At 40.9% G+C, this 19,859-nt stretch overlaps 1 protein-coding gene across 21 annotated transcripts in view; it reads left to right on the top strand.

The window, feature by feature from the left end:
* Positions 1-8,959: 8,959 nt before the first annotated feature.
* ARFIP1 (ADP ribosylation factor interacting protein 1) overlaps positions 8,960-19,859 on the top strand; it is a 101,658-nt gene continuing 90,758 nt past the window's right edge. For 7 of the 21 annotated variants that reach the window (XR_014811891.1, XR_014811892.1, XR_014811893.1 and 4 more), the window contains exon 1: positions 8,960-9,091. The gene's annotated coding sequence lies outside the window, so the exon portion shown is untranslated. 21 annotated transcript variants of the gene reach the window in all.

Genomic DNA, 19,859 nt, shown 5'->3' with positions numbered 1-19,859 from the left:
GCTTCTACAGGTTGAGCTCTGAATACTAAGCCATACCTGGATTTAAAGCGATCCAGCCAACCATTACTGCACTTGAAATCATTATGTCCCAGTTTCTGGGCAAAATCATTCGCTTTTAGACGCAGCATTGGACCATTAACGGGCACGTTCAGACACTGAGCAATTCGATACCACCTCATTAGGGCCTCCTCCAGATCCGTGTAAAAGGCAGTCCTCAGTCGTTTTCTCTTTGGATCAAATCTCAGAGATTCAAAGGCTTCTAGAACTTTGTCTTTATTTTTCATAATAGAAGACAGGGAATTTTTCTTTATTCCATATTCAGCTGCGATTTCTGCTTTTTTCTTGCCACTTTCTACTGCGTTTATGATGTCAATCTTTTCTTCAATGGATAGACTTTTCTTTTTCTTCACAGTTATGGGCAGGGTTGAGGTATCCACAGGAGCTTCTGCCATCTCATGTGCTTATGTTGAGATTTCTTCTCCTTCTGGGTCTTTTCTTTAATACAATTTATTTTTTTAGTATGATACGGATTGCCACGTTCTATCCCACTTCATATATTCAAAGTTGGTAAGTGTCTAACAGTCTTATCCCTCAGGAAATGGATGAGTAAATATTCTTCAAAAGATTTGAATAAGAAAAATGGTATCTGCCGCTAGAATATTTTAGAAGAGAAACTTCCTCCCTGGGACCTTGTGTAGCTCAGTTTATAGTTTATTCGGAGTTCCAGAAGTCAGGCTAAAATAGAAATCTCATTATGGCAAACCTGTCCAGTCCTGCTGATGTATTTTTGGAACTTCAATCCTTTAAGATGATCCATTTTATCCATGCACGCATTCAACCCTGCTAGTAATTCTCCACAGAAGGCCTCAGAGATAAGAAGAAAAGCGTCTAGTAATTTCATGCAAAATATTACCCATTAATTTCCAAGTCTCTTGAGGATGGAGGAGAAAAAGGCAGAACTCTTCTAGGACTTGACAGTGTAGCTTCTGTTTCTTGAAGCGTTTGAAAAAAAAAAAAAGCAATTTTAATGATGATATGTCAACTGAATATCCAAAAATTATACCAATTAGTTATGCTTTTAAAACGAATGAAAATAATGGGAACACGTTTCTGAAAATACAGTAACTAAAGCTTCCAGGAGAAATGCTTACCTCCTAAAGGGCGTCTCTGTACCAAGCTCTCTGGCTCTGCTCTGAGCTTTGGAATTCTCGCTTGCCTTTGAGTGCTTTGTAATATATACTGCTGAAATAAATCAGACAAATTTAATCTGTTTTGAAAATGTGGGCATACCAAAATTAAAGAACTAAAAATGATGCCGGGTAGCTCTTTGGAGGCTATTTTTTACACGAAGACACAGACTTGCCCCCTTTGACTTCTTCTAAAAGAAAAAACATAGTCAGACAGCAGTCACAAGGTCCGACTTTTAATAGCACATTGGAGACAGTGTCTCCTTTATAGGAGTCTGGTAGAAAAGGCTTCGATCAAAATCAAATCAAGTGAGTCCATTATGAATTTTAAAAAGTCAAAATATGATTCTATCTAAATGCTTAAAAATCTAGTGACTTTTTATCAATTTGACACATTAGCTGAATGCACAGAGGTCAGAGATATTTGACAAAATGCATAGGAATAAAGAAATTACTAAGAAGATATAATGCAGAAAAAGAGCTAGACTGCAGTTCCCGTTGTGGTTCAGCATAAACGAATCTGACTAGGATCCATGAGGATGCTGGTTTGATCCCTGGCCTCGCTCAGTGGGTTAAGGATCCAGCATTGCCATGAACTGCGGTGTAGGTCAAACACAAGGCTCAGAGCTGGTGTTGCTGTGGCTGTGGTGTAGGCTGGCGGGTGCAGCTGTGATTGGACTCCTAGCCTGGGAACTTCCATATGCTGTGGGTGAGGCCCTAAAAAAAAAAAAAAAAAAAGAAAATCTATAAAATTAAGAGATTTAATGAAATTCTACTTCAAACAGAAGAATCCCACCTTAAACGTATACTGAAAGCAGAGCTCTTCTTAAGCCAAACAGTACTGTGAGAACAGTCACAGGGCCCCAGGTGAGCTTGCCTCCACCTTCTAGTTTTTCTCTCTGTCCTCTCATGTTTCAAGATGACACACGCTTTTTTTTTTTCCACAAAATTTTGTCAGAATCTCTCTGCCTTTGTCGTCCAAATCAAAGAAGTAATTTTCAATATAGGAAATACAACTAGTAAAGCCGTTTTTTGTTGTTATTGCTGTTACTGCAAAAAAAAAAAAAAATCTTAATAATAATTATGAGAGCCCAGGGTGTTAGTTTCCAAACTGCTTTACTTTCTCTTTTCCAAACAACTCGGGAGGAAGGTAAAACTGGATTTCAAAGTTCATACTGTTACAGTGTGGCTGAATGCAGTGCAGAATCCAGGCTTTCCAATGTCAAATCTACATTCTTTTCACTATATGACAGTGTCCTTGAATCACATGGTGTGGCTCCACTAAGTTACACATTCTATGCTCACAGCACCAAGCCAACTCAGCATTTCCAATGCCTTTGCAAACCTAACACACACACACACACACACAGCTCACCCTGGCAAAAAGCAATATAATGCCTCCATAGGAGAATAGCTATGACGAATTCTGTGGACACAAATAGCAACCATATTCCACATCCAATTGTTAGGGTGGGCTGACCTTTCTCAGTAAATAATATTTGACCATTCAACTAAAAAAATAATAAATCTAGTTCATATATGAGATCTCCCTATACATTTTTCTGCAATTGCCTATAAACCTACCATTATTTCAAAATAAAAAATAAAAATTATCTTGCTCTTGTTAGGAAGATACCAACCTTCAGACATTCAGGTAGCAAGAACCAATTTTTTAAGAAAAGTCAAAACCAAGAAAAACTACTCTCCAAGAGAAAAAGGGAATCTTTTCTTTTTTTCTTTCCTTTCTTCCTTTTTTCTTCCTTTCCTTTTATCCTCTGCCTTATTTAATTTGTCAGAAATAAACCCTACCATCTCACATAATAAAGATTACAGAAAAAGTAACTTGAATTTTCTCCCCACCCTATCCCTAATAAAGCAATATAATATACACAATCAGAGATTATTGATTATCTCTTTTTTTTTTTTTTTTTTTTTTTTTTTTTTGGTCTTTTGAGGGTCCCACCTGTGGCACATGGAGGGTCCCAGGCTAGGGGTTGAATTGGAGCTGTAGCCACCGGCCTTCACCACAGCCACAAAAATGCGGGATCCGAGCCACGTCTGCAACCTATACCACAGCTCAAGGAAACGCCAGATCCTTCGCCCACTGAGCAAGGCCAGGGATTGAACCCACAACCTCATGGCTCCTAGTCGAATTCGTTAACCACGGTGCCACGATGGGAACTCCAACTTTTTTTTTTTGATTATTGATTATTTTGATCAAATTGAAAACAGTGCTATGTTTAATTTTTTTCTGAGAGCTTACAGTATATATTTCCTTCTAAAAGAGTAGTCAAAGTGGAGCTCCTTTTGTGACTCAGCAGTTAAAACCCGACTAGGATCCATGAGGATGCAGGTTCGATCCCTGGCCTCACTCAGTAGGTTAAAGATGTGGTGTTGCCATAGCTGTGGTGTAGGTCACAAATGTGGTTTGGATCCCGCATTGCTGTGGCTGTGGTGTAGGCTGGCAGCTGCAGCTCTGATTTGACCCCTAGCCTGGGAACCTCCATATGCTGCAAGTGTGGTCCTAAAAAGCAGAAAAAAAAAATTAATTAAAAATGCCAGAGTAGTCAAAGCTACAATTTCCCCTGGTAAGATGTGATATATCTTTATTCCTGAAACAACCACATTTCTAGTGCTAAAATGGAAAAGCTAGACTTTTTCCCTGGCAAAGGATAAGGCACCAATATTGCCTAATCAATGAAGCTGACATTTTTCATTCTCCCACAGTATGATAGCTGGGATGTTTTTTTGCAGGGAGTAAGGGCAGAAGCTAATATTTCTTAGAAGTATTCATTCTCTCAATCATTCTACCCTTTGATAATACTGCAGCAGAAAAATGCTGTATAACATGTCAGGAACAACTTTCTACATGTCAGCAGTAAAGCTAACCAAAGAATAAGAACAGGCAATTCACTAAAAAAGACTTACCAACTGAACTCCAAATAAACAAAACAAAGGTTCCCAATGCACTGATGGGTGTCCCTCCCCCATCCCCACCCCATTACAGATGACTTCTACTTAAAATACCTGATGCGCTGGGCTTGAGATGCCTCATTTAGCAGGAAAAGGCATTGACTGGACGTATTTATGTGACTGCGGGCATTTGTGGCTGTAGAGTCCTTGACCATAATGTTATATGTAATGGGAACTATCTTATAAACTTGAAAAAACAAAGTGTTTATTTTCTTAAAAAAATGGTCAATTCTATTGGCAATAAGAGAAATGTCAATCTCCCTTCAAAACAGGAGATATGTTTTTGTTTTTGTTTTTGCTTACCAAAACAACAGTATCTAGCATTTGCCAGGATGCAGTAATATAGGTTGTTAGGAGGTACATAAATTGGTACAAAACTCATGGAGGGCAAATTAGTAATAAAACACGAAAATCTTAAAAATGCGTATAACTTTTATCAAGTCCACACTGAGGGATTTACATCCCTGCCCCCCAAAATTATAAATGTAAAAATAATCTATTTTACAAATATATTCATCTTCTATTACTGTGCAACAAATGAACATACATTTGGTGGCTTAAAACAATACCCATTTATTATCTCACAGTTCGGTAGCCAGAAGTCCAGGAGGGCTGAACTGAGTCCTCTGCTTTGGGTTTTCCAGGGCAGAAATCAGGACATCAGTCAGGATGGGCGCTTATCTAGAGGTTGAGGAAGTATCTATCTCCAAGTTCATCCAGGTTATTTTCAGAATTCAATTTCTATGGTTGTTGAACTCAGGTCTCGGGGTTTTTTGTTGGCTGTGAGCAGAGCCTCCTCCAGCAGGAGAAATGGTTCACGTAACCTAATTAAACTTAAAAACTTTTGGACAGCAAAGGAAAACACTGACAAAATGAAAAGCCATTTTGGTATGGTAGGTAGGTAGCCATTTTGGAATAGGAAGAAATATTTGCCAATGATACGATGGAGAAGGGGTTAATATCCAAAATATATAAGCAGCTTACACAACTTAATATCAAAAAACAACCCATTTAAAAATGGGGAGAAGACGTGGTTGGATCTTTTTCCAAAGAAGATACACAGATGGCCAACAGGCACATGAAAAGATGCTCAGAATTACTAGCCATCAGAGAAGTGCAAATTAAAATCATAATGAGATATCACATCTGTCAGAATGTCATCAAAATGTCTACAAATACTAACAAATGTTGGTGAGGATGTGGAGAGAAGGGAACCCTTGTACACTGTTGTTGGGAATGTAAATTGGGGCAGCCGCTATGGAAAATAGTATGGAGGTTCCTCAAACTAAAGACAGAACTACCATATGATCTGGTCATTCCAGAACCATTAATCAGTATCCTCTAACAAAGGGTTTGCCTCCAGAGAACTATACTGTGCAATCAGTAACTAAATATCGCTCTCTCTCTTTTTTTTTTTTTTTTTTTTTGCTTTTTAGGGCCACACCTGCACAGCATATGGAGGTTCCCAGGCTAGGGTTCCAATCAGAGCTAGAGCTGCTGGCCTGCACCACAGCCACAGCAACGCCAGATCCAAGCCTCATCTGCCACCTACACCACAGCTCACGGCAATGCCTCATCCTTACCCCACTGAGGGAGGCCAGGGATCGAACGCACATCCTCATGGATTTTAGTTGGGTTCGTTAACCACTGAGCCACGAAGGGAACTCCAAGCTAACTAAATATCTCTTAATGAAAAGGAAGCTGTAGATAAAGACTGATGAAATTATTGTGATACTATGAGAATTCCCCTAGAAAAGATCGGAAGGTAGTACCTTCTTTCTTTTTGAGGAAATAATATTGATAAGTAGCATACAGTATACAACATCTAAAGCAAAAAGGTGGCACGTGCACTTAATTCATTCAGAAAGGAAAATTAACATCCTTCAACCTGTTGTCTTCTTTCCTTCCTTGTCAATAAATAAGAGATAAGCTGCCAGGGTTCCCCACAAGCCAAGTGAATAAACAGTACTTGATTTTTCTTTTTTCTCTTTATTATTTAAATTTTTTTTGTCTTTTTAGGGCTGCACCAGCAGCACATGGAAGTTCTCAGGCAAGGGGTCGAATCTGATCTGTAGCTGCCAGCCTTTGCCACAGCCACAGCAATGCCAGATCCAAGCCGCATCTGCGACCTACACCACAGCTCATGGCAATGCCAGATCCATAACCCACAGAGCGAGGCCAGGGATAGAACCTGCATCCTTATGGATATTAGTCGGATTTGCTACTGCTGAGCCACATCTGGAATTCCAGTACCTGATTTTTCTAAAGCTGAATAATAGCCAAAACAGAGCAAAGGTAAATGAATAAATAAGCCCCATGTAGTGAGTATATTATGACAGGAAGTTATTCCATTTTTTTCTTACCCCTCCAAACATAACACTAATAAAAGCAAAACAGTAATCTATATTCTTCCTAAAGAGAATGGGCAGGCAGAATTCCTCAAGCTGTAGGAGAAAGAGAAAAGGGGGGAAGGGAGACAGCAAGAGAGCGAGAGCACGAGAGAGCGAGCGAAAAAATAAAACAAAACCTCATCTCAACAGGGTCAGCTTTAAAATAAAGTTTTTGAGTTAGAATGAAAAAATTTCCCCCGATCCAAAGAATACTGGCTACTGCTTCTTTTTCCCAAAGTAAGTGCCTAGAATTTCACTGTTTTCCATCACCAGCTGAAGTAGCTTGCAGTGTATCCGTTCCAGTCAGCCTACTTTCTAATTTCCCTTGGGGAAGCAGAACTCATAGGACGATTAATCTTGTGTACAGCCTTGCACAGCATAACACCACGTATAAGGACTATTAATGCAAAATACCAGAATTGCAGCAGACCAAAGAGCACCTAAAATGACTGACAGCACCTTCACCAAGCAGAAGTTAGCATTAGTCTCAAGTCCATCAGAAGCTCTATCAAAACCAGCAGCTGCCAAGAAAACTATTCAGCTAAGGACAAATAATCAAAGCAAGTGTCCACCATTCTAATAAAAGAAACACCTCTGAGCCTAAAAGTTTAATAGATTTCTTCAGCGAAGTCAAGAGTCCCCAGTCTCAAGAGACATCTGGCAGGAGTCCTTAGGGCACCAGCCAGATCAAACAGTTAAGCATCATTCAAGTATCACTGTACACAGCTATGAACATCTTCCTAATCACTCCTCTGAAACTCTAAGAAGAACACTTGTACTTGGCTACTAAGTTCCATTCTTAAGTTCCTATTTAACAAGAGCAGAGCAGTACTTATTTTAGATTGGGGTCCTTTCCTTACAATTGAGAAGACTAACCAGATGGCCTGGAAAAGGAATATCCACAGTAAACTGTTAGAACTCTATGCATTACTTTTATATATATTCACTCTTTCTTTTTCTTTTTTTGGTTAAGGACAGAGCCATTTAAGATAAGGACCCTTTAACCACAGATTAATGTTTTAGGATTTCATTATGGTTTTGCAGAGGTGTCCTGGAGAGCTCGGATAATAAATATTGTTATTTACTTTTGAAACATTTGTGGTGTCATGGGTTTTTACTGTTCACAGATATGCGGACGATATCTACAGGGATGTACCATTCACTACGCTGAAACTCTCCCCCTCAATTTGGAGAAGCAGAGTTCTGCCTTTGGGCGCTTAGTCAATAAAAATGGCTTGTTGATTAATGCAGCAAGGCAGGTGAGTAGTACAAGTCTAAAGAGAGGGAGATCCCACAGAGAGTACTGTTACCTTTAGCATTTCTGCAAGTGAAATGGCGGTGAAAACGAGCACCCAAGAGCTGTCAAAGGAAAAGCAGTCCAGAACTTTGAAGGGAGATGTGCGCGGGGTGGATCACGGGTCTGTATTGTGTGTAAATGAGCTTCAGGTTTCTCTGCATACAGCGCTGGGGACAGGGAGAACATCCGAGGTACAGGTTGGAGCCTCCTCTTAGGAAACTACAAAGGGCTCTGAAAGAAAGGTTGTTCAGCGGTTTCTGTAGGCAGGGCAGTAATCTGTTTAAGTAACGGGGCGAGCAAAGCTAGCAGAAACTGGTCACCTGGATGAAGAAAGGGAAGCAGGAAAGCAAAGTATCATGGATCCACTGCCTGCGAGCGAGCAGAGCAGAAATGATCACAAAACAGAACAGGTCGTAAGAACTCAGGGACGCAGGGCAAGGGGTTCTGGTCTTCCTGAAGGGGGTGGGCGTGAGTGACGTGGCCAGAGTGGGTCCTTCCAAGCACTGGGGAAGAAGGAAGAGTCAGGCGCCCGCATCCCCTATACTCCATAAATTCTGCATTCTCTCCCCGCCCCCCCCCAAGGGGCTGGAATAACCTTCTATATGCTCTCCGGCAGCTGAGAAATAAGCTTTGGCTCTCCTAGGAGGGCCAGGCGGTGAGCTACCTTCAACCTCCAACCCTCCCGCCACCGGCTCACCGTCTGTTGCCGGGCGCGGGGCGCGGAGGGGGCGGGGGGGGGCGCGCCTAACGTCCGAGGCTGGGGTGTGTGAGTGAGAAAGAAAGGATGCTGAAGGCTTCTGGACCTCCGACCACTCAAGACCAGCCTACGAGTCTCCCCGCGAGCTTGCAACTCTGGCAAGTGCTTCTTTACCCGCGCTCACACCCCATGGTGATCCCACCGCAGCTAGAAAATTACCCGGGCAACGGCGCCGGCTGAGTCCCGGATGTGGTTGCTAGGGCCGCAGAGGGAGGGGCGGGGCCCGCCTCCCGGAGGGCGGTGGAGGGGGCCTTGGGGGAGGTGCGCCGGCACCATCGAGACGCGGCTGGGCCGGCCAGATCGAGGGAGAGAGAGGCCGTCCAGAGCCACGGACAACGCTACTTCCGGTCCCCTCACTTCCGGCTCCGCTGCTCTCGGCTCGGGGGTTGCAGGCCGGGTTGGGAGGCCGCGGCTCTGCGTGTCCTCGGCCGTCGGTCAGGGTGAGGCTGTGACAGCTGCACTTGCTCCCCGCCCCCGCGGAGCCGAGGTGCGTGGGGGGGAGGGTAGGAAGGAGGAGGCTCAGGTCGCGTTTCCGCTCACTTGGGGCCAGGGCTGAGGCAACTCTGGAGAGCAGAAGGCAGGGCTGATACTCGACGTGAGAACCGCTGGCTTCTCCGCGGACAGGTGAAGGCGGAGATGGCCGGCGGGGAAGAGGCGGGGGAAGGCGGCTGGGAGGGGTTGACGGGGCGGGACACGTTGCCGCTGGGGCTCTCAGTTCCGGACTTTCACTGGGCACTTCTGTCCTTAGTCCGTGCCATCTGTCTCTGCTCAGGTATTCGGCCTTGGATCTCTGCCCCTTCCTCCCTTCTGTCCCACCTGCGTGTGCCGGGTGAAGAGGTAGGACCGGCCCTCCTGGGGCGGCGCCCTCCCGGTTTTGCACGCATCGAGTGGGAAAAGGGGTGGCAGGATCCAGGAGTGGGTCCACTCGGAGTGGGCCACCGTCAGGTTTGGGGGTCCAGCCTTTACGGTTCTCTGCCTTTCCCCGCATCCCGCACTTCTCTCCTCCGCAGTGGGAGGGAGGGAGACGCGGTAGTCCCTGCGAGAGGCTCTTCGGGCAGTGGTGCAGGGAGGCGCCCCGCCTGTGAAAGGTCCTGAGCCTTGCTCAGCTTACGCGGACCGCCAAGGAATGCTGGAGTTGGGAAGGAAGTTGTGCTGGCGTCTCGTCCGTTCCTCTTTGCCAAGTTACTACTGTTTACGTGTCTAGGAAAAAGGATTTTTTTTGTTTTGTTTTAAAGAACTGTTTCTAGACGCTTTTCCCTTTTACTTATTACTTCCTTTGTTTTTTTCTTATCTCCCTCTCGAACCCTTTGATCTCAAAAAAGTTTGTAGTCTGCACTTCCTGCAGATCCTTTAGCCGCCCCCTTTTAGGATTTCTGTCCCCCTCCCTTCATTTTTTCCTAGATTAAAGCATGTCATTTCTCTAACTCTGTTCTAAAGGGAAAAAATGGAAGAGTTGCAGGACTTCTCGTGAACTTGTGTTTTCACTTGCAAGTGTGGCAGGTGTGTGTTCACATTGCAATTTAATTAGCTTTTTTGGCATGGGAACGTGCGCCGGAATTGGTTACGTTAAATCATTCCTGTGTCAAGTCTGCAGGGATTGGCTATTTTATCGCTGCTGTCTCAGAGTGAATACAACAGATTCTACGTCACTATTGTTTTAAATTCACTTTTCTTTTGTTAGTCCTGTGGGGTTTTTTGGTTTGTTTGTTTTTCCTTTCTTTTCTTTCTTTCTTTCTTTTTTTTTTTTTGCTTTCCTTGCTAACATGGCCAACACTTTCTCCCAACCACTACATCTAACACTCCATTAGCTGAGAAAATATGTCTCATTTTATTTTATTTTCTGGGTTAAAATCTCTGCCTCAGTTACTTTCATCTTTTCAGATTGATAAATTAGTTTGCCTTAATCCTGGGTTGTGCTTTGGGGTTCCATGGTCTAGGGGTCAGTGACTTTCAGGGTGTTTCCTCACCCCTTCACCCCCCCCCCAATTATGGTTGAAAAGTTTTGTTTGAGTGCGTTTTCAACCCCGCTGGGGAGAATGTCCATTTTTTTTTATCAAATTCTCAAAAGAGGTATATAACCTTCAGATAGACTAAAAGGCACTCCTTAGGTAGTGTCTTTTTGAAGTTAATGAAACTTTTTTTTTTTTTTTTTTTTTTGTCTTTTGTCTTTTTGTTGTTGTTGTTGTTGTTGCTATTTCTTGGGCCGCTCCCGCGGCATATGGAGGCTCCCAGGCTAGGGGTTGAATCGGAGCTGCAGCCACCAGCCTACGTCAGAGCCACAGCAACGCGGGATCCGAGCCGCGTCTGCAACCTACACCACAGCTCATGGCAACGCCGGATCCTTAACCCACTGAGCAAGGGCAGGGACCGAACCCTCAACCTCATGGTTCCTAGTCCGATTCGTTAACCACTGCGCCACGACGGGAACTCCAGAAGTTAATGTAACTTTTTGTGTGGAGCTATTATTTTTTTAAACTGTACACAGCTAGTTTTGGGCACTGAGGAGAGTAGAATGCAGAGATTCTAGCTTCATACTGATGAAATCTCCAGCTACTTCAAAACTTCGGTGTTTCTAAATTCCTTCCTAGACCTAGAGAAGGAAGTAAGACTACCTACTTATTTAGTTCCTGTTTTGTGGTATTGAGGTTTCTTTATAGGGATAGCTGTGTGTGGCCAGTGTTGTGGCAATCCACTGGATTTAGAAATGGATAAGTTTATTCTTATTTAATACATGTTAAAGATCACCCACCCACTGGGTACAGTTGAGTAAAAAGTTTAAATTTCTGGTGTACTTTGTTTTCCTTTTCTTGTCTTTCATTTGAGGCGTCTGCTTTGGGATTTGGCATGGTTAGGAAGGGCAAATAAGATGTTCCCATGGCGTGGTCCATAAGCCTCTGTTATGTTGCTGCCCATCTTGACATCTCTTTTCCCTCCATATCACCTCTGTATTAAGTATTTATTGGGCATTCTCTTTTGAGAATAAGTTAGTGGCCTTCCAAAGTTTATGTAAGTTTAGAGTGCATATTCGAACTTACTGATTTGATGGTGAAGTGTTTGTTGATTAAGGGTTGATGTTCTAAATGTTTGACACCTGTTTCATAGAATGTTAGAACTTGAAGAGACCTGTGCAGCTCATCATAGTCCTTATTAGAGTAACCAGCTTCTGCTCACGAAATAATTTTCCCTCTATCTAGCAGCCTCACTTTGGGGGGCAGGAAAACATAACTTTAAAAAGAGTCAATTATGCTAAATTAGTTTTCTTTTATAGCAATGAGAAAGACAGAAGATAGATTATATCTGACACCATAACACAAATTAGCATTTGTTCACCTATTGTGTGCCAGGCCTCATGCTAAGTGCTTTACATGTTTATTCATCTAATCCTCACAACAACCTTATGATGTGGCTAAAATTTTCTTTTTTTTTTTTTTAGCTGAAGTAATGGAAACTAAACAATCAACTGAAGCTAAAGTAATGTGCTCAGAATTACACTGGTGGAGCCAGGATTGAGCCTAGGTTATCTGAATCCAGGCTGTGAGCTCTTAAGCACTACCTAGGCTGCTTCTACCACATTTTCTTTACGCCTTTCTTGGCCCGAGGTGGGGATATCTCACCTGATTTTCTGTCAGACATTAGAAGGTCTCTTTCTTTATTAATCTTAAGTACCTAACCAGCTGGTTGAATATCATCCCAAAACATATGACAAAAAGAAATAAGTTTGGAGGAGGCCTTAGCTTTCCCACAAGGTGAATATAAACCTGTAGATATGTGTTCATGTGTGCGTATGAAGTATGAGGGGTGGATGATGCAAAAATAAGGGTTGGCATTGTTAGAGTCTGGGGTCAGAATGATTAATTTAGGATGGAATAAGGAATAAATTCAGGATGGAGGAAGGAGTAAATTTAATCAGGAATTGAAGATTACACGGCTATGGATGAAAAACTAACAATATATCTACGACCGGAAAGAGTAGTTCCACAATATGTGGATGATGATGACTTAGGAACCATGACAGTCTAAAAGTCAGATATCCACCAACATTAGTTCTGGGAAATAGGGAAAAGACTGTAAACCAAAGGAACATAAGAGTAATCTTTAGTCTCTACTCATCTTAGGTAGTCTTGGAAGCTCTTGCGGATTCTCAGCTTTTCTCTACAAGGCAAAAGTATATATTTTCTTTTTCTCTTCCCTTTGTTCTCTTTTTCTTCTTCCCTCCATCCTTTCTTTCCCTCTTTATTCTAAACTTTTAAGATGTCGTAAGATGCTTATAGACAGATATTACTGGAAATTACTGGAAATACTTTGCCATGCTGTCGCCTAAGAGTTTTTATTTTGTTTCTTTTTTTTTTTTTGTATATTTGTGGTGGCAGCTCCTTGATCTTCAGGCTTGATCCTTTTTGATCCTTTGGGGAACTGTGACACACTATCTTTGAATCAGGATCATAAGAATAACAGAGTGGGTGGTGAGGCCTAAATCATCCAGAGGAGGGAGTTGGTTGGCCAACCCGTTTCAGCTAACATGAGGTAGTGTTTTAGAGCAAGGTTTCCAAATTTTTCTGCATCACGGCACACATAAAAATGGTTATATTTGTTTGTCAGGCTCCTTGGCCCTCTGAAGGCTGAGGGGGCCAGGGAAAGGGACAGTCAGTATTTTAGCACATTGGTTGGAAATCTTTGAACAAGAGATGAGGAATATGATACTCTTTAATGTCTTCTGTTTATTTAGCATACAATAATCTACAAAGCCATTTCACATATATTCTTTTTTTTTTTTTTGTCCTTTTAGGGCCACACCTGTGGCATATGGATGTCCCCCAGCTAAGGGTCAAATTGGAGCTGTAGCCCCCATCCCACGCCACAGCTACAGCCACGCAGGATCCAAGCCACATCTGTGACTACCCCACTGCTCATGGAAATGCTGGATCCTTAACTCACTGACTGAGGCCAGGGGTCAAACCTGTGTTCTCATGGATACTAGTCAGATTTGTTTCCATTGTACCACGATGGGCACTCCTCACATAGATTCTCATTTTATTTTTATTCCAGCCATCTCAAGTAGGTAAGAGCAAATGACATTGCCATATTAGAAATAAAGAAATTGAGATTTTTAGATAAAGTGCTTTGTATAGTCACACATCTATTAAGGGATGGATCAGGAATTTACACCCCAGGTGGAAAGAGTCCCTGGGGGTTAAGCCAGTGGAATGTTACCTCTAGGATGGCTGGACTCTGCTTTGTTTCAGAGCTCTACCTTCAGCATCTAGGGCAGTGCCAGGCACATAGATGTTCGTAATAGTTGTCATTTATTGAGTGCTACTCTAGCTAGTCCTAATGCCTTAGAGATGCTGTCTATGCATTAGGTATTCTTTTCTATTAACAAATGAAGAAACAGGTGTAGAAACCAGCAGAAGTAATTAGTCCAAGGTCATCAGACAGTGAAAGGAGAACCACAAGACTCATTACCAAAGTTGCTTGACTCTTGTGCTCTTTTTCACTATAGTGATTAAATGATTTCATGACGTTGTGGGATAGCGATTGGGTTTCAGTTAAAGTTTGGGACACTGGTGGCAGAGGTTGATTGTGACTGTGGTGGAAGGGAGGTAAGCAAGAAGATTACTCAGTGTTTATTTTGGGCAGTCTTGAGGGAGAGTTCTAGAGATGATGGCTTTCTAAAGGATTTCCAAGGTGTTTGGGATGGGGATGGGGTAGAAGAGAAAGGTGATCAAACTCAGAGAGTAACTTGGGTCACTGATGCTCCAGGTACTTCATTGAGCCACTTGGCATATGGCTAAACGTTAATTGTAGATTATTTCTTAAAGGTAGTTTTACAGATTATTTTTATTTTCCTCTTGTATCCCAATTTTTCTATATAGCATATTAATTACTTTTAAAATTAAAAAAGTTTAAAGTTATACAAGTAATATACTCTTGAAATAAAAATCAGATAATATAATAATCAGAGGAAATAAAAGTTTCTACATTTCTAACCCCTCTGTTCCCCACACCCAACTTTCAAGCTCTAAATATATATGAGGAAGCTCTAAACCGCTGATGTCCAGTAAAGTAGCCACTAGCCACATGTGGCTATTTAAGTTAAGATGAAATAGGATAAAAATTGAGTTCCTTAGTCAAACCAGTCATATAGCAAGTGCTCAGCAGCCACATGTGGCTAGTGGCTACTTTATTGGCCAGCACAGGTATTGAGTATTTCCAACGATGTTGGCCAGCCCTGCTAAGTACTGTATGATTAGTGACATAATATATATACTATTGAACCAAGATTGAAAAATCTCTCTGTCCCCCCATGGTGCCTCTCAGTTTTTGTTTTAGCTAATGAAATATTATTGCCACGTTCTCAGCTTTATGTTTTAACTAAATCCAGATGGTCGTAGTCTAATGTTGTTCTTGGATGTTTGGGGATTATAGTTAGCCGCTTTTCTGGGATAAAGATGTCAGTTCTTCTAAGGACATGAGTGTTTTCTGTCTCCTCTGAGTTCCAGCTCTGTGTATCTTGCTTTCTAGTTGGCTCCTCTATTGAATATATTAAAAATATCTCAAATATAAGGTCGAAACTAAACTGATTTCTCCCTCACTCCCAAAACCCTCCAAAATGTTGGTCCTCTTTCTTTGTTTTTTATTTCAGTGAATGACTTCTTTATCTTTCCAGTTGGAAAATCCAGCAAAGTAGGAGTGAGTCTTAATAACTCCCTTCAACAAGTTTTATTAATCTTCCTTTCTTTCTAAATATCTCTTGAATCTGTCTGCTACTGTCACTGCTTTAGTTTGTTACCATCATCTTGCCTGAAATTTCTATAGTAGCCTTCATTCTTGTCTGCCCACTTCTGTTTCAGCCCTTCTCTAATCCATTATCCATCCTGAAGGCAGTGATTTATTTTGAAACACACATCTGATTGTCACTCTTCCCTACCCCCCAGTCTTTTTATGGCTTCTCATTGCTTTTATGATTAAAAACAAAACTCCTTAACAGTGCTTAGCTCTCCAGCCTTATCTTTTACCATGTTCTGCTTCACTCTCCATTTCACCCATGTAGGCCTTCCTTAGTCCTTTGTACTTGTCTTGCTGGTGGCATTACAAGGTCTTTGCATGTGCCTTTCTCCCTGTCTGGACCACTCTTTATTTTGATTTCACTTGTTGGCTCCTAGCTCTCCTTCACACCTCAACTAAAGTTTTGCTTCCTTAGGAAACATTCTAACCTCCCAGACTAGGTAGTAACATTGTACATTTCTTGCAGTCGTGATTTACATTTATATGTGTGATTATAGGATTTTATCTTCCACTACCTCCATGCTCCATGAAGACAGGTACGCATCTTAATTTTCTTTTTTGGCTTTTTTTTTTTTTTCTTTCCTAGGGCCACAGCCGCAGCATATGGAGGTTCCCAGGCTAGGGGTCTAATCAGAGCTGTAGATGCTGGCCTACACCAGAGCCACAGCAACGCCAGATCTGAGCCTCATTTGTGACCTACACCATAGCTCTCGGCAATGCTGGATCCTTAACCCACTGAGCAAGGCCATGGATCGAACCCACAACTTCATGGTTCCTAGTGGGATTCGTTAACCACTGAGCCACGACGGGAACTCCCTTTTTTGGCTTATTATTGACTCCTAGGACCTAGCTCAGTGCCTGACACCTAAATATCGATTGAATTTCCAAGTTGATGGTTTCAGAGATTTCAGTTCATGGAGTTTTGTAATAGAGGATTTTGAATATAAATATTTCTAAATATAATAGTTGTCAGTTATACTTTTTTTCCAAATGCATGAAAATAATTTAATATAAATTTATATTATTAAAAACAATAATAATTTAAAACATAGCGCAGTGTTTTTTGGGTTATTTTTCAAGAAACTTATTTTCTTTTATTTCTTTATGTTATTTTTTTGCCACACCCATGGCATATGGAAGTTCCCAGCCAGGGATTGAATCTGAGCCACTGCCCTAGCAATGTGGCATCCGTAACCTACTATGCCAGGCCAGGGCTCAAACCTGTACCACCATAGAGACAGTGTCAGATCTTTAACCCTCTGTGCCACGGTGGGAACTCCTGTAAACTCTTATTTTAGAATAGTGTCAGATTTATAGAATTACTGTGGAGATACTGTACAGCATTTCCTATGTACAGCATTTCCAGTTCCCCACATTATTACTGTATTACATTAGTATGCTACATTTGTCACAATTGATGAACCAGTTTTCGTACATTATTACCTAATGTGCTCTGATTGCCTCAGTTTTCTCTTGATATCTTTTTTTCTATCCCAGGATTTTCTATTCCAGGATTCCATCCAGGAATAAATCCAAAATTTAGTTGTCATATGTCAGTTTCTCAGATTCGTCTTTTTTAGTGACACATTGCTAGTTTCGAGGATTACCGGTCAGGTGTTTTGTAGATGCTCCCTCAGTTGGGATTTGTCTGATTCTTTTCTCATGGTTAGGGTGGGTAATGTGTCTTAGGGAGAAAGAGCACCGAAGTAAAGTGCCAGTCTCCTGTCATATCAAGAGTAAATCCTATCAGTGTGCCCTACCATCGTTGATGGAACCTTAAGCAGCTGGTTTTCGACAGTGTCAGGTTTGTTCACTCTAAAGTTACTTTTTCCTCCCTCCCTCTGCCTGTTGTACTTTTGAGAAAAAAAGTCGTTATGTGAAGTACGCATTTAACATGTAAGGGGTTGTGTTCTACCTTTTAACAGTAGAGTATGTCCACACATTTTTTGGAATTCTTCCGCAAAGGAGATTTGCCTTGTCTCTCCCGTTTATTAATTTATTCAGTCACTTATTTATATCAGGATTGATTCATGGCTATTTATTTTATACTTTGTGTTATAAGCCAGTATTACTTTATTTTTTTAGTTTTTGGCTTTTTTAAGGCTGCCTGTGGCATATGGAGGTCCCCAGATTAGGTTTCAAATCAAAGCCACAGCTGCTGGCCTACACCACAGCCACAGCCACGCAGGATCTGAGCCACATCTGCAACCGATACCACAGCTCATGGAAATGCCAGATCCTTAACCCACTGAGCAAGGCCAGGGATCAAACCAGCATCCTCATGGATACTAGTTGGGTTCATTACTGCTGAGCCACAATGGGAACTCCTTTATTTTATTTTGCTGTTCAGATTGTTCCAGCGTTGGCCATTGGGGTTTTTGAGATTTGTTGTTGTTTTGTCATAAGTTTTTTGTTTGTTTTTTAAAGCAATTTCTTACTCTCTAGCACTACGAGATGCTCCATGCTCACCTTGTATATATCCAGCGTCAGTCCTAAACTGCCCATTTCTCCAAGGAGGCTGGTTCCCTTTACTGGAGAATGGTAGCACAAACTAAGACCTGGGCACTATGAGTACTCATTGCTGAGATTGCTTCTAGAAAATATACACTAACTCATGTATGTACACACATGTGTAAATATTTCTATATGTAACTATCTGAATCTATATTAAGCTGTATTCTTAGATTATTTACTCTGAGCTTTTTCCCATTGAAAAAAAATTATCTGTGAATATTGAGAGGATTATTTAGTAGCAGAATTAAGGTCACTCCAGTTCTCTTGATTGGCTTCACTGCTAATGTTTTGGAACTTAGCTAGCTATGTATGAAGAATGAGGCCACAGTACACTGAATAATTCAATTTATTTACAGCTAGTTTTCTTTTCAGGTAGTCCTTTAGTTTTGAGAGTCTTATCGTTTTACTTCTCATTAGTTTCTCAGTAACACAATCCTAATGGGGAAAATAAAAAGACTTCTTCAAACTGTTAATTTTGTGACTTGGTTAGAAGTTGATAACAATGGTCAGGATGAGAATGGTTGAGTATCTGATAAATTGATTTTTAAGTTGTTTCTCATTACTGCGTATACTTGAGAATTAACCAGATTTTGTCAAAGCTTTCTACTTTTGAATTATCTACACTGATGTGTTTATCTTAATGAGCAACCTGAACTTAATTTATCACTATCTAAAAGGACTTAGAAGTGTCTGACCAAATAGCTTTTACAGATATCAGATAGTTGTTGACATAAAGACAGCAGCATAATGTAAATGATTCTTTATCTTATTTCTTCTTATTTGATTATGCTTGTGGAAGAAAAGTTTGAACATGTTGTGTGGCAGACCCTTCTCAGTTCAATATCATTTGCCTTGACAGTAGGGAAAGGAGTTTTTTCCCCATGTTAAGGAAACTTTCCTCATTAAAAAAAACCACTGTTTTGAATGGTTTTGACTAAAACAAAACTAACGTATTTTGGGTATATTTTCCAACTCCTCGGTCCCATATATCATAATTATTTATAGTACTTCTCCAACTTTTTAAGCTAAAGTACCCCCAGAAGGAATAACTCTTTAGATGTTTCTTTTCATCATAAAAATTCAAGAAAATTTTTAGAAGGCTTATGTATATTTTATCCAAGTAAATTTTGTTTTAGATTCCATAATAGCATACTTATTTTCATTAAAAAATATAAATTCTCATTCCAGTGTGATGTGCTATGTTTATGTCTGCCCTGTTTATATCTGCTTTCCTATGTCTTGAGCCTCCTGTGGTATGTGAGAGCCTTAATTTGAAATACTCATGTTATAATTTCTATTCAGCACTCATCCCATACATAGGTCCTTTAGTATTAGACTTCTGATCTTTAACTCACTGGCATTATGAAGATTGTAAAGGCAATTTTTTTCTTTTCTGCTATCCATAGTCTTTTGTTGCTTCCAGGATCCTGGCAAATCTCTTACCTCCTGCCCCTCTCTTCCTTGGGCCATGGGACAACCCTAAATGCACTTAACAGTTATAGGGTATAGAATTCTTCCTCATTTAAAGTTCTTAGATAGTTTCCTCTGGATAGATCTAGTCTATTCAATTTATAGATAGCAAAATGTGATTTTGGTAATAAATCAAAAACAACTCCAAACAGTTGGGTGAATTATAAACTTCAGGTAATATTAATTAGGCATTTTTTTCCTAATGCTAATTAGTAATTCACTTTATAGGTCATTGGTTCTTACACTCATTAGTTAATGAATACCTCTGACTGACTTATAGAAGGCATTTTTGGCCTCCAGTATAAACCAAACCTGTGAAGCCTCAACATTGATGGTCGTTTTCTAATAATAACTTATTTTATTTTGAAGACAACTTTTAGAGATAACTTTAAATTCACGTAAAGATCAGAAAACATATATCTTAATGGCTCAAATTGAAATCTTTGACTTTTTCATTTTCCTGTCACCATAAGTTGTATTTTTTT

Source organism: Sus scrofa, chromosome 8 (assembly GCF_054392235.1).
Source record: "Sus scrofa isolate SSC_HxYL_T2T_F1_AM1 chromosome 8, Sscrofa_HxYL_maternal_Yorkshire_Landrace_v2.0, whole genome shotgun sequence".
NCBI classification, from domain to species: domain Eukaryota; kingdom Metazoa; phylum Chordata; class Mammalia; order Artiodactyla; family Suidae; genus Sus; species Sus scrofa.
This window is presented reverse-complemented; position numbering and strand designations above follow the sequence as displayed.